The following is a 20,260-nucleotide window of genomic DNA, read 5'->3' on the forward strand; positions in this document are numbered from 1 at the left end:
TCTTACCCCAACTTCTAGGCTTTACCAGACACTTGGGTTCTGACCTTCCTCAGGCCAGCCTCACCACACCCCACTGTGAAACTTTCACAAATTCCACAACGTCCTGTGGATTGCAGGACCATAAATTTATTGCCCAGTCAGACAGAAACACTGTTAAGAATCACTGAGACAGGGGGACAGGGGCTGGGGATTTAGCTCAGCGGCAAAAGCGCCTGCCTGGCAAGCACAAGGTCGTGAGTTCGATTCCTGGTACCGAAAAAAAAAAAAAAAAAAAAAAAAAAGAATCACTGAGACAACTGGAAAACCACTGCAAGAAACGGGAACATAAGATTGTCCTCTAAAGGATAAATTCAGTCCCTTTAATAAACCTAAGTTCAAGAGTCTCCACCATCTGGTTCCAACCCATCCTTCCCATCTTCCACATCCTGTCCATATCACACAGTCCAATCACAATGGGCCGCAGCTGCTCAGGCAAGCCTGGTCTTTATTATCGCTGCAGTTTTTGTTCCCGCCATTTTCTCCTCCTGCCTCCAGCCACCATCAGCCCATAACACTCTCCTCATCATCTGCCTAGGTCTAAATCCCATCTCTCCTTCAAAACACAAATCATTCATTACTATATTCGTTCAACAAATATTTACTGATTGTTTATTATATCAGGCACATGATGAACAAGATGAAAACTGCTACTTTCCATGAAACTTTAATGTGTTTGTGCCTGCCACTGCGATAACTGGTCCTAAGGATGGACAAAGAATAGTGTGCAGCAGAGTAGACACACTCACTACCTCACAGGGCTATGAAGTCCTGAAGGCAAAACCCAAGAGACTGCCCCCCACCACATTTCCCACAACCTTGGATAGAGCAGACATTCAACAATTACTGAGTAAAATCATTAACACTGCTGGCCATCACTGAGGGAGGCTGAGTCAGAAGGACTGCAAGTTTGAGACCAGCCTGGGCAACTTAGTAAGACGCTGATTTAAAAATAAAAAATACTGGGGATGCAGCTCAACATTCTCTGGGTTCAATCCACTGTACCGCCAAAGAGAAAGAACAAATGAAGTGGGGGAGGGAGGAAGGGAGGGAGGAAAAAAAGAATGTTAAAGAAGCCTACTTGTTTAATCCAAAGAGTTTCCCAACAACGTACTGTGAGTCAAGGGAGAACCTGAATTCTACCGACCTTAGAGAAATATCCCAGGTACCAGGATTATGACTCTTATCTGACTGTGATAGTGAAAGGGAACCGAAGTCCCTTGATCAACTTCAGGCTGTGTTTCTTGGGGTTAAGTGACTCCACCAAGGTGACACAGCTAGTTAGTGACTGAGCCACCGGAGGGACCCGAGGGTGACCAGCACAGCAGTCCCTAGACAGGAGGATATTAGAGGAGAGATGTGAAACTGTCAGCTGAACTGGTCCATCAGCTTTGTGAAGGAGGCCTGGGGGATGGAAACGAAGTGGCTCGCAGACTTAAGGCACACACATACGTGTGGCTGAGCAGAAACTTGGCAAGAGAGGGCTAGCTCAATACTAAGGCTACAAAGGGAATGCGCTCTGAGACAGGGCTCAAGCACATCTTTTCCATGTCTGTCCTAGAAGAGGGAGACAGGTCCGTATCTGCTTCCCTCAGGATTACCAACTCAGGAGCAGGACTGCTCTAATTACCACTGTAGTGCTCAGAGGAAGCTGCTCAGAGAAGTCTAAGGAAAAGCGAAGTATCCTGGGGCTGCCCTGGCCTTGTCTGCAGTTCTTCCCAAAGCAGATCTATGGAGTTAAACAGTAACTGGTAACAGACACCTTGGCAAGTTGTATACTCATACCCGAGCATCTCTATAATGTGTATATCCCTCTCTCAGACCTTTCTAATGGTGACTAGTCACAGCAATAATTTAATCAAGTGAAAAAAAGCACAGTTAGCATGAGCTAAGTTCTAACTTTAGTTACACACAGTAAAGTACCTCAATTACTTCTCACCAGCATGGACTGGACCCTACTACCTCGCACCTACTGCAGCTCATGTGTAGCCCTGGACCACCCTACCCCTCAAGCCTTGCTAGAACTTTTCTTCCCAGCTTAAACCCACTGCTACCATCTCCCCACCCCTAGGACCTCATGGTTCAGTTGGTGAGGAACTAAAACTGCAAATACCCATCAAGGTACAACAGAAGGGTCTGGAGCTACAAAAATAACTCCCAGTTCTTCAAGTCATCCCGTACTCTACGTGGCAGAAATACAACCAGATCCCCAAGCAGATATTAACATTGGCATTCAACATTTCATGTGGAGTAACTCTGCAGGGGGGAACTGTCTTCTGCACTGTGAACTGTTTAGGAACATGCTTGGCTTCTGCACACTAGATGCCAATAGTATCTTCTCAATTGTGACAAACAAAAATACCACCAAACATTGCCAAACATTCCCCAGTGGTGAAATTTTCCCACACTGGAAAACACTGCCAAATGATAACCTTTGTAAATGTGCTATTCCAGCCATCCCCAAATGGTCAGATGCCTGGAACTTAGTCCAACAAAACAGCTCAGAGGTTAAAGGCTTTGAATTGAATAAAACCTGTGTTATTTTATTAATATTTTGAATGTCCCCCAAAGGTTCTTGTGTTGAAGACCTGGTCCCCAACCTACAGATACTGCTGGGAGGTGGTGGAACCAATTTAGGCCACTGGGGGTATGCCCAAGAAGAGGACATTAAGACCATGGTCACTTCTCTGTTCTTTCTGCTTCTTGGTAGCCATGAAATGAGGCACTTCCTACAGCACGTCCTTCTACCATGATGCACTTGCTCACTGTTGACCAACAGGGCCAAGCCACCACAGACTTCTGAAACTGAGAAGCCAAAATAAACCTTTCCACCTTAGAAGCTGATTGTCTGAAGCATTTTTGTTACAGTGACGGAAAAAATAACTGACCTACTCAGGGTAGTGTCTTGGTTCTGTGTCTTACTAACACAGCATCTTAGGTAGGTCACAGTCTCTTTGAGTTCATTTCTTCGTCTTCAAATGGGAGCAATAAAGCAGCACCTACCTTATGGAGAGGGAGGGGAGGTCCCTTATGGGGAGGTCATGCAGTTACATAAAATGACAAAAAATTTGCCTGGTATAATGAGTGTTCAATAAACTTTAATGATTATTTATTTACAAGCTTGGAAAATTCCTTTTAGCCAAGCCTAGAGTTTAGTCTTCTATTTCTGTGGCTTCTGATATTTCTCATCCTTATTAGGCCCTCTGCACCTGCTAAATGCCTTTGGTCCTAACCTTTGGTTTTAATTATCTTTCCTGCTGGTTCAAAGGCATGAGGTTAAAGTGAAGGAAACACACACACACACACACACACACACACACACACACACACACAACTTTTAGATTCAACTCTGCTCAAACCAACTCTTCAGACGAAAGTTTCCATTGTGGTCTAAAAACAAACTTTTCCACAGGGAGCTTTAAAACAGCCACAAGGACCAAAGTCTCCAACTCTTCTAGTTCCCATTTCCTTTCTGCCCCAATCATGGCACATCCTTTCTGACAGTTTCCTAACCTATAAATGAAGAGTTTAGATTCTGATGAGCTCCGAGAGCTTCCCATCAGCAATTTCTAGATTTTGCACTAGTAATGGGAATATAATGTTGTAGCATGGATGGCAGCTGGATCCACATTTTAGGTAAGTGCTTATCTTAGGAATAAGCATCACAATAAAAATCATTTTCTTTTTTCTCTACATTTCCCAGAGAGTCAGCAGAATTTAACGACATGGAGATTTATTGCCATTGGAGTCAGAGATCTGAATAAAGTGAAATCCCCTACCGCCACTGAGACCTTGGGCAAACAAGTTCATCCCTCCAAACCCTGTGGCCTTATTTGTAACATGATATAATAACAGAAATGATGAAAAAAGTATGAACCAGAGATCAGGAAAGCACCTGTACAAAGCTGGTGTACACATTAAGTATTCCTTCCTTCCTGGAATCTTGACTGTAAATTTTGTACAACTCCATGTCAGTCTGTCCTCTAGAAAATCCTTCCTTTTGTCCTTTTTCTTATAAAATTTTCCTTCAAGGATGTGTCCATAAGCTGGGCATGGTGGCACACGGTTGTAATCCCAGCACTTGGAAGACTGAAGCAGGATTGTCTCAAGTTCAAGGCCAACTTGGGATACATACTAGGTTCAAGAACACTGAACTATATAGTGAGACCCTCTCGCAAAGAAACACAAACAAAACAAAGCGAAAAAAGATCTGCTCAAGTCCTCCTATGCCAAGAAGCCTTCTCGGCATAGACTTTTTAAAGTCCCAAGGCCAAGTTTCTCAAACTTTTGCTTTGAGGAAGGGGATGGTGTTTACTAGTTCCCTATCCTAAGAATATCCTTTCTCTGTATTCAGGAAGATTAATCCCTTCCTTTGTGCCACCCCAAAATGGAACACTTACCTCAACATCAGAATAAGCTTAGATTTTATACACCCATTATGTTGAAGAGTCATAAAATCACCCTGAAATGAGTAGGGTAAGTCAGGACAGCATCCTCTCCCCGCAAATCCTCATCCAACCTGGTCACACTGTCTCCCCCAGGATTCTACCCACACCAAGAAGATAAAGAAAAGGTTTCTTCTCAGACCTTCTTAGAGGAAGCCTCACAGATCTGCAGCCCAGTCCCTTCCCTTTGCCTAAAACCTAGGACTGTGACGATGCCACACTTCTGTGATGAGCCTGGACCATAAAGGTAGCCAGTCCCACTGACATGAAAATGAAGTTCAAGAAAGAAAGGAATTGGACAATGGTTTCTCCAGTGGTTCAAAGGCAAGGCTGGAGTTAGAAGAGGGCTTTCTATGTACCTGACATAACAAGCCTCTACTCATATCCTTTTCACCTACCAGTTGGTCTGAGCTAACTCCATTGTTCCAGGTTGCAACCTTGCAGTCACCTCTACCTCTTCCTTTGCCTAATTTCTGTCATCCTTCCAAAAGCAAGATCAGTAACTCTTCCATGATAAAGGACTCTGATCATCCCAGCCTCCAAGTCTACTGCCTGGTCCCCATCACCACATGCCCAGCAGCTGGGGCTAAACTCCCCAGAAGCCCACCCTACCTGCCAAGGCCTACTTCCTCTTCCTTCAAAATGCGTTTTTCATGTCATTCTCCTCTTCAACAACCTTCCATGGTTCTTCTTTCTCCCTGCATCATGTCTCTCTGCCTAATATACCTGACTGCCAGGAATCAGTCTCACCAATTGCAGCCAAGTTGGGCTCTCCCTGCTGACTCATGCCCGATGGACTCTATGTTCCCTCTAGAGGTTTTTGTCTACAACACTTCTGTCTGTCTTAGTCACGCTCCTCTCCCTGGGACAAAGTACCCAACACCAGCAACACAAAGGAAGAAAAGTTTATTTTGGCTCAAGTTGTAGTGGGTTCAGTACATAGGTAGCTGGCTCCAATGCAGAAACCACATGGCAGAACAACATGGTAGAGGAAATAGGCTTGTGGGGGATGGCTCACACCATGAGGGCCATGAAGCAAAGACAGAGAAGAACTAGAGACAAGAATATACCCTTCCAAGTTATATCCCTAGTGACCCACCTCTTCCAACCAGGCCCACTTCTGAACACAAGACCTCAAGGGACATTTTAGAATCAAACCACAACGCCTATTCTTCCTGCAAGACTGTCTGAGACCCCTTCACAAGGAAGCCTCTTCTGACCTCCATAGGCCATAGTGATCTCAGACTCCTCTATACATAGTTACTGCTACACAGTCAACAGTCTAAACCTATTGGGCTCTTGGTCTCATACTGTCACTGTGATGGCTGAGCTGTATGAGTGTGACTCCTCACCAAACCATAAACCAAGAACCCACTAACATGGCCATCCTTCCACCTCCTACCTCAGCTTGGCACTTAAACCACAAATATTATCTCAATGCCTCTAATGTGCCCAGAAAGTTCTTGTCCATGCTCTTAAACCTTCCTTACCTTTCAAGATACAGCTTAAATGCCATCTGCCCTGTGAATTCTTTCCCAACCCTTCCTGACTCCAGCTCCCACCTCAAAGTCTTCATCTCTCTTCCTGAGAACCTCTTAGTTGTTCTCAAGCCAGTGCCCCAACCCCCACATCCCTCCTGGGATCCAGGGCTTCCGTTTCTTATTCAGTCCTGGGCCTCCCATAATACCTAGTACCAAGAGGATGCTCAGTGAATGGCCTTCACAGTGAACTGAAACAGGATCTGTCTGCTTCTCAGGCCAGTCTAGGCTCCTGGGTGGCCTCAAGCTCCCTACATCCAAATGACCTCTTACTGTTCTTCCAAGATTGGATTTGGGCCCAGACTGAATCAAATGACTTCTTATCATTCTTCCAAAATTAGGCTTTCCTCTTTAATTACACTTTATCTACTCGCACTGTAGGTGGACTCTAATTACATAATTACTTCAAACTCTGGGACTTAAAAGAACAGAAGAAAGAAAGAAAGAAAGAAAGAAAGAAAGAAAGAAAGAAAGAAAGAAAGAAAGAAAGAAAAAGAAAGAGGAAGGGAGGGGAGGGGAGAGGAGAGGAGGAAGGAAGGAAGGAAGGGTAAGAGAGAGAGAGAAAGCAAGAAAGCAAGAAAGAAAGAGGGAGTATTTATATAGGTAAGTAAACACAATAAATACGTATGTACCATTTTCTTATTCATACACAGACTGAAAATAAAGCCTGAGAGGAGTCTAAATCACATTAAGATAAAAATCCCACTAGGCATGAGTAGACCAAGAAGAACTTCAAGAAGAAGTCTGAAGAAGGCCCTGGAAAGAATCACCCCTCTTCTTCTTCAGTGAGGCTAGACATGTTAGAATTTTAAAGACAGGCCTGATCCCTCAACCTAAATAACCGTCCTCTTCTGAATTCCAAATATCCTCTGTGTTGCATTTCTCCTCAGGCCCATGTACACAATCCCCCTCTCCCTTACTAGACCAGTTCTATCCTACCCAGCCTCACTCAGCAGGTAACCTTGTTCTCTGTCCCTCCCAGTTCTGCAGAGGCCAGGGATATAGCTCAGCGGCACAGTACCTGCCTGGCAAGTGCAAGGTCATGAGTTCAATTCCCAGTACCAAAAAACAAACAAAAAAAAAATCCAGTCTGAACTACATATTGGGGCCGTGGTAGCACATGCCTGTAATCCCAGCACTCAGGAGGCTGAAGCAGGAGGATCATTGTGAGTTCAAGACTAGCCTGGGCTACAAAGTGAGCTCAAGGCCCGGCTGAACTGCATAGCAAGACCCTGTCTCAAAAAGACAAAAAAAAAAAAAAACTTTCTACAGAGGATTTCACCCTGCAGGACTTCCTCCTGCCTTATATTCCAGCCTTGTTCAGAGATTTGCCCTTCACCCAGTGCACAAAGCCTCTTTGCCATCCTGCCTTTGCACATGCCCTTCCCCATCTCGTCTATCAGGAACACCTTCCTTTGGCCCAGTTCCAGCCCTCCTCTTGTTCACCCCCTGCCACCCTTGCCCAACACAGTGCTTCTGAATCTTTGACATACAAACCTGTTCATCTGCCTACCTCTCGGGGCAGTGGTCACCAAACTTTTTAATTACACCTTCCTATTAGTGAAATAGCTTTGAGCACATTAACTTACAAGTTAATTATAAAGCCATACTGCTAAAAATAGGGAAGCCGTATCTTTCCTTTAGAGAATAAATAAAACTTCAACTGGTAGTGGTTTTTTTTCTGCACTTCAATGGATATCTGAAGAACTCTGTGAGGAAAGCAGGGGCTTTTTATTCCCTTTATAGGCCTAGAATCAGGTACAGAATAAAAACACAACAAATTAATAAATTATTTTATTCAACAAACTTTGGAGCACCGCCTATGAGCAGGCCCTTGCCAGGAGTAACTGTGAACACAGCAGGCGTGGACACTCACTGTGGATCCTGCATAGCGGTGGGGTGGGCAAACAAACAAGCGTGACAAAGCAGCTGACACAAACACTATAAAGAATGCTCCGTCTAGAACAACTGAACCGTGAAAGCCCTCACATGGAAGACTTCACTTGGTCTGGAGTGTCAGAGGTTTCCCCAAGCACATGATCCTTGAAGTGAGATTTGAGGGCGAACAGGGAAAAGTGAAAGCAGAAAAGAGCACCCCAGGCTAAGGAGCCTGCATTGGCAAAAGTCCTGAGGCTGGACAGAGAATGGTAATTCACAAAAGCCGATAAAACAAAGAAGCCCAGAAAGGACAGTAGGCTCCTCTCTCCTTTACTTCTGTTAGTCAAAACAGACCACACTGGACAAGAAGCGTGTGAGGGGGTAGCCTGCTACCACCCAGCCTGAGCCAAGATAAGCAGATGAGCGGATGAGCTCTCGGGTCCCCAGCTGGCCCCCTCCGGACGGGACCTCCACCCTGTGCTTTCTGAGGAGCCCAGAAGTACCAAAGAGACACCCCTGAAAACCCTGCAGGTTGCCATAGCCACCAATCAATGACTCCTGGGCAGTTTAATTTTTCAAACAGAGTGTTAAATATTTTATATTTTCTAACAGTGTTCTCTTTTCCTGGCCTGCAATACAAAGAAACACCCTAATTCAAATTAAGGACTCACTCAAAACAAATGCCACGCTGGAAGGTCCTGCATAAAGGTCTGCATCAGGATCTCAAGAGTACTTTAGAAATTCCTGTTGCCAGGATGTTGGTTCCTTGAGGGAGCCACCTGGGTAATCCAGAACTCCAGGCCACCAAGTCTCTTCTCTGCTAGAACTCCTTCGACCCCAGGAAGAGAAAATTATTCACAATTATGTTTCAGGTAAAATAGCCCACCACTTTAAAAATTAAAGATAAACTGGATGTGGTGGGAGAAGTCTATAATCCCAACTACTCTGGAGGTTGAGAATATAAAATCGTAAATTTGAGGTTATCCTGGACAACTTAGTGAAACCTTGCCTCAAAAAACATAAAAAATTTTAAAGAGCTCAGCATGTAGCTCATGTAGAACACCCCTAGGTTCGCTCTTCAGTACTACCAAAAAAAAAAAAAAAATTAAAGATAAAACCAAGAATATGCACTGTAAGACAAACAGCCAGCTACAGGGCCTCCTGCACCAGCTGTCTTGATGAAAAGCCATATCTTCTACAGTAATAAAGCACAACTAATATTTCCCAGGTCTCAGAGGGCCTCACCCCCTCTACTTGCCAGTGCTGGCTCATTCATGCATTATGCCCATCACAGAAGCTCCACGAAGCAAACACAAAATAGTCCTAAAAGGCCTACACTGTGGCGCCTGATTCTCAGCAACCACCACCAAACACTGACGAAGCCCTCAGCACTTGCTACTTTCTCCAGCTACTCTAATTTCCGGCTCTTTGGGGATTTTGCTTTCTCTGGGCCATCTATTCATTTTGTCCTGCTTAGAGGCAGGTTGTACCCTGGACTTAGCCTCTCCACCGAGATCCCCATTGGCCAGGCCACCAGAACAGCAACTAAGATCTCCCAGCTCCAGTTCTAGCTTTTCTTTACCTCATCCCTGGCTTCAAGATCCTACCAGTCTCCTGTCAGAGTCCACTGTGTGCACTGTCTAGAAAGCAAGGCCAAGCACAGGAGGGTCCCCAGTGCCTATGCTGCAGCACCTTTGGAAAGGGTCCCCACCATGAACCCACCAGGACAACGTTCCAACTTCTTCTAGTATCCCTTTGTTATAAGGAGCTAGAACCCCTGGACAATAGTCCATGCTCACAGGAGACAGTCACCCAATACTGACTCTTCCCTGGCTAAAGACAAACTCTAAGTAGAAAAGAGCAACCTGCAAATGAATCATCTATTTATATATCAGACAAGGAAACACTCCCGTGCACAGCCATTAGGTTCCTCACAGACTGGGCAATAAAAGAAACTGTTTTGATTTCACAAGGTATAACCTAGTGACCTTTTATACTGGAAAGCCAAGCTCAAAGGTCAGTCTACAGGTTGATGTCAATAACCTACACATAAGGTATTATATTAATGAGTAATGAGCTCTCACACTGACATGCAGGCAGAAGGGCAATTCTGGGATCTATTAAGCACTCATTCCTGTTACAGTTGCCAAATAACAGCCAGAACACTATGCTGATGCTGGAAAGTCAAAGCCCAAATAGGAAGGAATGGCAAGGCCTGCTATATGTTAAGGTTCAAGTGATCAATACTCCTGGTCACTGGTACTCAGGCCAAATGTGTATTCCCATGCCAAATTGAGAATCCAGATTTCCAGGAAGTTTTGTGACAGATAAGGGCTGCTCAGCCACTTCAAGAAACCCAAACTCAGACACACCATTGGTCTCTGCTACTTACCCTGTGTGCCCAACTTGGGTGAGGCAGGCTGCCACATCCATTATACCCAGAGTACCCTCACTGCCTGCACTTTCCCACACACACCTTGTCACTCCAAATAAAACTTTTCTACTTCGTCACATAAAATACTCTGTGTACTGCCTGATAAATAAGAGCGTTGATCATCTCTTGGTATTATTAGGACATAATCTTCAGGAGGGCAGAGTCCCTTACCAGCATCTGCCTAATGAATGAAATGAGACTGAGGCTACTAAAGCACTTCTGAAGCTAATGTTCCATATGCAAGCAGGGATTACCTACCAAAAGGCCACCCTCCCATCCCTGGGGCTGTCCTATCTTTCTCTTCATCCAGCTAAATAGGGAACCTCTAGAATTCTGTGCTACTTTAGATGGCTTTGCTGGCAAGAGAAAACAAAGATATCCAAATTGAAGAAGAGACCAGCCCTAGGTGCTAAATTACCCTGACTCTGTCCCTTCTCTCTTCTGCACTCCTTTACCAAATCCCTCTTCCCCACTGGAGTGATAGCAAATGTCTGTGACCCCACCCCGCCATGACAGAGATGCAGTGAGGGGAGGAGGAATGTTTAAGGGGCAAGAGAAAGGGTCAGCCTAGGAAAGAATGAAGCAGGAGGAAAGAGAAAGCAGAAGGGTCCTTCTTCAGAGTCCTAGTGACCAGTAGAGGACTCAGGGGGCTTTGTGAACATGCTGGCACTTTTACATCCACTCTCATGACCAAAGCAGTCCTTGGCTTAGAAACAGTGAATTTTGTCCCTCTCCAGATAACCAGCCAGCTCTACAAACACAGCCTCACCTACATTCTTTTTCCACTCTACAGTCTCCTGTTTGAAAATGCTCCCTTGGCTCTACCAGTAACTTCTGTCCCCATCTCATTCTCAATAACAGTGAACAATATTTACTGCAAGTTTCCATGAAGCCAAATCTATCCCTGAAATTTCCATTACTAGCCCTGGTATCTACGCTCATAGGTTTGAGAAAACCAAAGTAAGTTATGAACAAGCACATAAATGGGTTGTTTTGTTGTTTGTTTGTTTGTTTGATTTTTGAGACAGGGTCTTCAACCTAGTTCAGGCTGCCCTCAAACTCACAGCAGTCATCCTGCCTCAGCCTCACAAGTCCTGGAATCACAAGTGTATGCCACCACATTTATCTTAAATGTTTTTAAACTACAAATACAAGATTTTATTTGTAATTCATTTTCATAGTTGAGATAGATCCAATTGGATCTTACTTACAACAATCCGATTGGATTACCTTACAACAATGTGAGATCTATTAAACAAGATCATGACTGCAATCCATGTGGAAAAACAATCCTATAATGTCCAAGCTGTACCTCAGAACTGTTCTCTCCACTGACCTTAACAGCAGCACATCTGAATCTCCCAACTCAATCAGTGAGCCAGGAAGTATGCCGCTGGAACCGCATTAAAGTAGGCCCCATTGTCCAAACAAGCTCTAGTGATTATGGCAGAATGATTCAAGTTTTCTTATTTCCTTAATGCACTCCTTGGTAGAAGAAACCAACATTTACTATATACCTTCTATGTGCCAAGGACTAAAGTAGACACAGGAACCACGAAGATAAAGATGACAATTTATTCTTCATAAAAAGTCCAGTCTAGAAAGAGTAGGAGATAAAAGGTCCAAAGAACTGATTTTGTACAAGACACTAAAGAAAGACATATAAACCAAACACAATTGGCTAATTGCTATGTAGTAACTGATTTAGGTTCCTGCTTTTTCTGTTCTGCTAAGTACAAGTTAGGGAAGAAACCACTAAACAAGTAGCCAACCCACAGCACAGAACCTAGAAAAAGTTCCGGAAGTAGAGGCACCAACAACTCAAAGGGCAGAAGCAGGACAGAGCTACTCTTTGACCAGCCTGCTGAACACTGGTCCAAGGAGCAATCTGACCTACCTTCCCCTCCCCTAAAATCTGCTCGAGCTGGTGATGACTCCCCCTTAGACAGCAGAAAGTAGTCATTGTTCAGGCAACTCATATCACAGGCTCGGGATCCAGACATAGCTGAGAAAGGCAGGAGGAGAAGGGGACAAGTTTCAGAGGACAGAAGGTTTGAGTGAAAGTCTGCAGAGCAAGCTTGATAATAGCAGCCCCTTTCCCCATCAAGGCTCTCAGAACGCAGAACATTCAGGTTGTTACCCACCTCCCACTAACCCCCAGGCAAAATTCCCCCAGGAAAAGCCTCTTCACAAAGCCTCAGAGAAAAGATCTACTGGCACTAAAATCTAGGTTTCTCCAGAAATAATGAAAGCTGCAGTCTGCTGGATGACCCTAAAGAAATTAGCAAGCTCTTCCATGTCACACAGATGCCCAATGTCCCCCCTTAGAATATAAATGGACACTAGAGCATCAGCTTGTATGGAAGTATGACTCTAACAGGAAATAGAGTAACCCGAACAAGTAAAACAAGATACTTGAGTAAAATAAAGTGCGGGGAATGGTAAAACCACCAAACAAACACCTAATATAGTTGTTGTACCCAGGAAACAAGAAAAAGACGCTATTTTTAAAAGAAAAGGGGGCTTCAGCAGGACTCGGTGGTAAAGCACTTGCTTAGTGCAAGGCTCTGGATTCAATCTCCAGCACAAGAAAAAAAAAGAAAAAGAAAAACCAAACATTCACAGAATTGGGAAACTTTTAGAAAATAAAACATGCATGTATGTATGCATGTAAAAACATGAAGGCAAAAACAAAAAAGTAAAAAGAGTTGAAGGTAAAGCTGAAGAAGATACCTCTCAGAAAAAGAAAACAATGACAAAATGGAAAACAGGAAATAAAAGACTTTAAAATTACAAACTCAATCCGTGAAGCCCAGCAGTCAACAGAACTTCTCAAGACAAAACACAAAAAAATAGAGAAAAAGAAAACCAGAACTGTGGAACAAATTCTGAAACCAGACCATGGAAAATATTAAGTTCGTGAACTGAGGTACCACGGTATAAGAAAATTTCCCCAAATTGAAGGATGCGAATTCTCAAAGAGCACAGTAGAGGCCAGGGATATAGCTCAGCAGCACGCCTGCCAGGCAAGTGCAAGGTCATGAGTTCAATTCCTGATACCAAAAAAAAAAACCAGCACACTAAACATAATTTTAAAGCAAGGAAATTTCAAATATAAAGAGAAAAGAGGCTAAAAACTTTCAGTGATAAAACAAGTTGCCCAGAAATGATCAAAAATCAGAATGATATCCAAAGTTTTGACGTTAGCACAAGAACTTGAAGAACAGTAGAGCAACATCTTCAAAACATTAAATGAAATGATTTCCAACCCCAAAATCTAGATCAAACCATCAATCAAATATGATCAAAGAATAAGACCATAACGTGTTCAAATTTTAAGTGATCAACTTGCACAGACCCTCTCTCAGAAACTCTTACAGGAATACAAAGAAAAAATGAGAGGGTCCCAAGGTAAAGGAATTCTTGGCATGTGTCATGCCACAGACCTAGAGGTCAAGGAACAAGACCTGACAAGAAGGATAGGCGTTTCGAGCAGGGACGTCTCCAAGGAGGAAAATGTGACAAAATAAAACAAACACATGTTATATAACAGAGATGTTTTTATCATGCTGTCAGAGACTTAAAGAATAATAAGTATATAGAAAATGAATCTGAAACAATAAGGCTCTATTAACTCTAAAAACTATACAAAAAAGGAAATACCATCATAGCACACTAAATGGCTTAGCCATCATCATTATTTATATAGTCAAAATAAGTTTCTTATATCAGTGTAACCAAAAACTGTGATATAACCATAGAAAAGATGGGGAAGGAAGGAAAGCATGGGAGGGAGGGGCAGGTAACTGGTAAATAGGATGGTAATATCAGGAGGGAATGCTAAAAGGGTTAGAAGCAACTGGTAGAGTAATGGCCCTTCAAAGACACCCATATCCTAACCCCACACCAGGAACATGATAGGCTACTCAGCAAAGGAGAGTGAATGTTGCTAACCAACTGATTTTAAAGCAGGGAAACTCTCTGAGATTGTCCAAGGTAAGCACAAGGGTCCTTAAAGATGGAGAAGAGAGAAGGGAGTCAGAGAAAAACATGACTACAGAAGAAGGGCTGAGTGACGCAGGGAGAGGACTCGGCCAGCCGCTGCAGTGTCTGAAGATGAAGGAAGCAGACCCTAAGGTAAGAATGCAAGCAGCCTCCAGATGCTGGAATGAGGAAAAAAGCAGACTCTCCCTAGAAGGAATTCAGCCTTGTTTGCACCTTAATTTTAGCCCAGTGAGAAACTTTTCAGACTTTTCACCTACAGCACTGTAATACAGATCTAGGTTGCTTTAGGTCACTAAATTTGTGGTACTTTGTCTCTGTAGCATCAGAAAATCATATTCAGTGACTGCCTCTGAGAAACAGGTCATCAAGAGGAGGAGGGATGACAAAGACTTCTTTGTAAGTTTTTATATTTTTCTCGAAGTGTCATTTGACTTTTAAAACCATAAAGATGCCAGGTGTGGTGGTGCATGCCTGTAATCCCAGCACTCAAGAGGCTGAGGCAGGAGGATCGTTTGGAGTTCAAGACCAGCCTGGGCTACAAAGTGAGCTCAAGGACAACCTGAAGTGCACAGTGAGACCCTGTCTCAAAAAGACCCCCAAAAGAATAAAAGTAAAAAAATAATAATAAAACCATAAAGATGCACCTCTTTCAGATGTGAGGGAAGCCTGAAAGGAAAAGTAGGAGCCAGCTAGGAAATGGAGGGAAAGGCCTCTGAGGAGGGAACAAGTTGGTATGGGCACAGCCTGGTCTCTTGGAACATGGAAGACCTAGCAGGTAAGACTGCAGAGGCAGTTCTCAAACCTAGCAGATCTGAGACTGCCCAGCAGATCTGACGCATGCCCTGTTCACAGCTTCAATAGGTAGAGTATGCATGGTTGTGCATACTTAGGAAGGGCTCAAAATAAACACATTTTCCTGGACCAACAACAGTATTCAACAGCAAAACTATTTAAATACTTTTATACTAAAACTAGCAAAGACATATTATAGAGTTGAATACAAAACTCACGTGGATTTTTAACATAAAAACTGGAGACTTCAAGGTCCTTTCTCATTATGAAACCTACTTTAGATACAAAACTAATTGCTGACCATTCAGCATCAAGACTAAATCTTCTCTGTAATTAATAAGGGTCAGAAGAAAATTACGAGACTATATAGCACACATACATCAAAGCCTCTGAATTTCATACCAGCAACTTGTCAGTGGTTGCCCATCCTCCCACAGTGGAGACAAGGTACCTACTGGGTACTACACAAGAGCAAGCTGACAAGCACCTTGTTCTTTTCTAAAGGTATCTGGGTCCTGAAACAGCCCATTGGGTTACCACAGCCTGGAGAAACAGAGAAAACTCATCATGCTAAATCCTTCCTGCTTGTCCTCTCTTGGCTATAGCCTGCCAGCCTCCCCCACTCTAAGCGTTGCCAGAATCACTGACAAGAGCCTCACTTCCACCATCCATACCCGTACACCTACAGCACAGACCTTGTTAAAGGACAGATTGAAAATGCTGCTTCCACGAAAGAAAGTCAAGAAATAGGGCACATCTCTTGGGAGACAGAGTCCCTCTGGTTCATAATACAAGGGTGGAAACTTTTTCTATTGTTATAGCTGCTTTTGTTTTTAAAACAATAACCACAAGACAGAGATCTGAAATTTTTTTCTATACAGAGTCACTACTGAACACAGAAAAGGGGCAGAAACCACACTGAAGTAAAAAGCATTTTGATTGAATTTTGGGGGGCTGGAGATATAGCTCGGCGGCAAAAGCACTTGACTGGCAAGCGCAAGGTCATGAGTTCAATTCCCAGTACCAAAAAAAAAAAAGTGGCTGGGGATTTAGCTCAGCAGCACAGTGCCTGCCTGGCAAGTGCAAGGTCATGAGTTCGATTCCCAGTACTGGAAAAAAAAAAAAGAATTTTGTTTGTTTTGTGTGTACACATATACATTCAAAAGAGTCTTAGCTCACCTGGTTTTAAATTAAGAGCAGAGAACATGAAATTTTAATGACACAACGATATATTAAAACACACTACAAAGCTATATTACTGACAGTAAAGGAAGGGTGAGGAAGGAAGGCAAAGAGAAAGATACAAAGTTGGGGGTGAGGATGGGCTCAGGAGGGAGGTGCAAGAAAGAATGGGTGACAAGACACGGGGCCATACAAAATGCCTAGCCATACAAAAAAAATAGAAGCAACTGAACGATCCACAGACACATGTCCTAGGGCCTGCAGAGCTGGCCAAAGGAAATTACACAGTTGATGGCCAGCTGCTGGCTTGGGCCATAGACTTCAAAGAATTGTCACCTTTTAGCCTTGCTTTGAATGGTTAATGCTCTGATTAACCACTGTTCACAGCTCTTTAAATGTTCACTGAACATTCTGAGGCCTACCTCAGGTTCCCCAGATGATCTACAATTTGGTGAATCAGTCATCTACAAGACTCTCCCCGGAAAAGGGAATACATGAAATGCTCGCTCATAAAACATAGAAGTGTCCAAATGCACAATGAAAGTCAGAGGAGAAAATGCTGCTTTCGTTTAAAAAAAAAAAAGCCAGATACAACTTTGTGATTTACATTTAAAAGAAAAAACTGGGACTTCAGCAAAACCTGGCCCCACCTCCAGCACTTGGTAACATCACAACCAGTGTATGTGTCACCTGACTCCTCATTCGTTCGCGTTCCACAAGCCTCAGTAAGACTAAACTATGCACCCTTCACTACCCTCTGCAGTCTGAGGGTCACAGGAGACACCCAAGGGGGTTCCAAGTCAGGCTCGGCCCAGGCTGGACTGCCCACCCATCCGACCCCCACCCGCGCACCCCTGTCCAAGCCAAGCCACTCCTTACTTCACTCCAAGGGCACAGAAGTGCTCTGCCTTTTCCCAGCTGATACAGCCTCCTTTTCAAGCTTCACCCCTTTCTCCTCTCAGCTTGGCTCCAGAGATTTCCTCCTCCCCACAGGACTTGTCCCCAACCTCCTATCTTCTCTTGCCTGCTTCTCCAGCCTCCCCTTCTTCCACTCCTACTTCCTCTTCACTTTTTCTCCTTCCTCAGAAGAGGAGGGAAGGCCTTCACAGAAACGTCTAGAACGCACGACCCAGACTCTATCACCCTGGGTTCCTTCCCCATCTCCACATCTTTCCAGCCACATAACCTCAGTCAAATGGCCAAACTCCCCAACCTCTCAAATTCCTCAGTGAGTGAGGTGGAATGGGTCAGTCACAGAGGCCTCTTCCCACTCCCATGTTCTCAGTATCTCAACGTTCACCTGTACAGTCTTAAACAAAATGGTGACTGACACACATACTGAGAGAGAATGAATTCCAGAAACTCCCTTTCCTCAGCAACCTGTCATCCCACGCTGACCACCCCCAGACAATCACCCACCCTGACTCTGCACCTCTCATTCAAGACCATTCTACTCTAAATTATTTACAGACAGTAAAAATTCACAAATCACGCCAATCAAGGAAAAGATGAATTTGAAACCAACAGGAGCCTGAGTCCTACAATCCTTCTTTCATGCCATTGCTCAATACTGTGAATTTAACATCGTTAGCAAACACAAAGAATGTAAAAATGCCAAAACAAATTTTACCTGTGAATCTAAGAAGAGAAGTGCTACTGAAAACCTGAGAACATCTTATGTTCTAAAGCCCTCTAGTTTACCAACAAGGAGTCAGGCCCAGAGGTGGAAGCCACTATCCCCAGAGTTGGAAGACTGGTGGCCAGAACAAAGACAACTGTCCTGCCGCTGGTCTAGAACTTTCCCACCAAAGCTCTGTGAGTCCATCTGCCCCTATTTCACAGAGGCAGGTTAAATCCGAAACTCTAGTGAGTGCCCTCCACAGCAAACCTAACTCCATGTTCAAGGAAGGGCATGGACAGCTGAGCTGGGATGACCAGGTGATTACCAATGCTGCACAATAAAAGCTTTCTGTCCTGGGCCCTGCCCTTTCATTCTCTGCAAAGAAAACTCACACTCTGTTACCTGTACTGAACTCTATTTTGGAGACGGAAAGAGGGGGAAAGCTGAACAGTTCTTTGTTCTGCCAGTACGAAGCACTTTCTCGTCCTTTCCCATGACTTCAACCCACTCCCAAATATTCCCAATCTCTTTTAAAAGTTTACAGGAACTCTTCAACTACAACAAATACGAACAGTGAAGAGGAAGAAAGGGCCAAGAGGGGTTGGCACTGTATGAAGATGAGGATGAGCTCCCATCTCCTCACCCACAGGACAGAGAGCACTTTGTTTCAGTTACTAATTCCCTGCAGGAAAGTCAGCAGAGCCAGTTGTCCCAGGTCCTTCAACTGACAAATGTGCTCTCTGCAGCACCTGGAAAACTCCTTCCTAACCATCTATTCCAACAGTGCCCAGGGCAGAGGTACCAAAAGACCCGCCCTTCCCTCTTTGCCCCCCTCAGGCTGAGAGGGACACCTCAGGGCTTGGCTAGCTAGGAGCTATTTAAAGCAGCATCAGAAGGGTGGGGCAGAAAATTGCTGGCAGTATCCTCCTGCTCCTCCACCCCTCCCCCCTACAACACACACCCACTCTGTAGATAGCCATCTACCTCATCCAAGTCTCTGAAGGCTGAAGCTATGGAGCTCTCAAATGTTCACCATGTGTTTTCTGTCACTGACACTGCTGTCTCCCTCACTGTCCGCCCTACCTGTAATTCACCAGCCCCTTTAAATCACTACCAAGGAGAACAGAGACAGGCAAGCCATCCCTGGCCTTCACCCATGAGAGGAAAAGGAGGCACAAAGAGGTGGGGTAGGGATGGAGTCAGAGCCCTGACGTGCCAAATAGGTTCCATGTCTGTCTAAATGAAGCTCCCTCCCACTGACAGTGAAATCACTTCTAGCAATTTCAGCAGGTCGGCCCTGTGACAACGGGAGCATCCCAGTGACCTGTTTAAAGCAAAAATCCAAAGGCTCAGCAAGAACATGCTGGGGAAAACCCGGAAACCAGATAATAGGAGCCACCCTCAGTGGGATTCCTTCTGCTTTTATGTAGCAATGTAATAGCATAATAAATTCTGGCTGCCCCAAGGAAGCATGCACGGGTGAATTTCAAAGCCATCTTATGAGAGCTGAGGTGGGGGAGGGTGTTGATGCAGAATTCGACAGCACATTCTCCCAGAAAAGGCCCATAATGACTTCAAGCCTCCTCCCCCTCTATTTTGAATGTCGCTACCGCTTATCAAGGAAGCCACGTCGTAAAGCAGCAAGGTGGGAGCCAGAGATGCCCGGGAATTCGGAGAAAGGAATCGCTTTCTGTCCCTCTCGGTGATGAGCTGCCTAGCAGGATGCTGTCGGCCACTCGGCGAGATGCAGGGGCACCGCGAGATGGGCAGGCACCGAGTCCCCGACACACACACCCGACGCGTCGTCCTAGCGCCCCCGCAGCTGCCCACTGCTCCGGGACTGGGGGTCAGATGGATGAACGCACCTGAAACCCTCCATCCTGCCGCTCGCTCCCTCCTCCTTCCTCTGGCTGCTGCAGAGAGGCCCCGGTAGTTTCACTTCACAGGACAAACCCACCCGAGCTACCACGTCTCCCCCACCCACCCCAGCGCAGCCGGCCCGGAGCTGCGGCCACGCTCCCGGCAGAGGCCCCGATCGCATCCCCTACCCACCACGAAAAAGGAAAGAAAAGAAAGAAACCTGGAATCCCCCCAGATCCCCGCATCCTGGCGAACTTTCCTTCAGGGACTAGGAATTCAGCGCGCGGGCAGGACGCACGGCTCGGCCGCGGGGGACCAAGGTGTCCCGTGACCACAGGGCGATGCTCTGGGGGAGGGGGTCCCCAAGTCCCTCCAACAGCTGGCCCTTTAAAAGCACCTCCTCCGAGCGCGGAACAAAGGCGCCGCCCGCGGGGGTCGGCCGCGCACAGCCCCGGCGCCGCGGCGGAGC

At 45.0% G+C, this 20,260-nt stretch overlaps 1 protein-coding gene across 23 annotated transcripts in view; it reads right to left on the reverse strand.

Annotated features, from left to right (window-relative positions):
- Window positions 1-20,260, reverse strand: part of Sorbs1 (sorbin and SH3 domain containing 1) — a 226,481-nt gene that overhangs the window by 205,937 nt on the left and 284 nt on the right. The gene's annotated exons all lie outside the window — the stretch shown is intronic.

This window comes from Chinchilla lanigera, unplaced genomic scaffold (assembly GCF_000276665.1).
Source record: "Chinchilla lanigera isolate Chin_1 unplaced genomic scaffold, ChiLan1.0 scaffold00106, whole genome shotgun sequence".
Taxonomy (NCBI): Eukaryota; Metazoa; Chordata; class Mammalia; order Rodentia; family Chinchillidae; genus Chinchilla; species Chinchilla lanigera.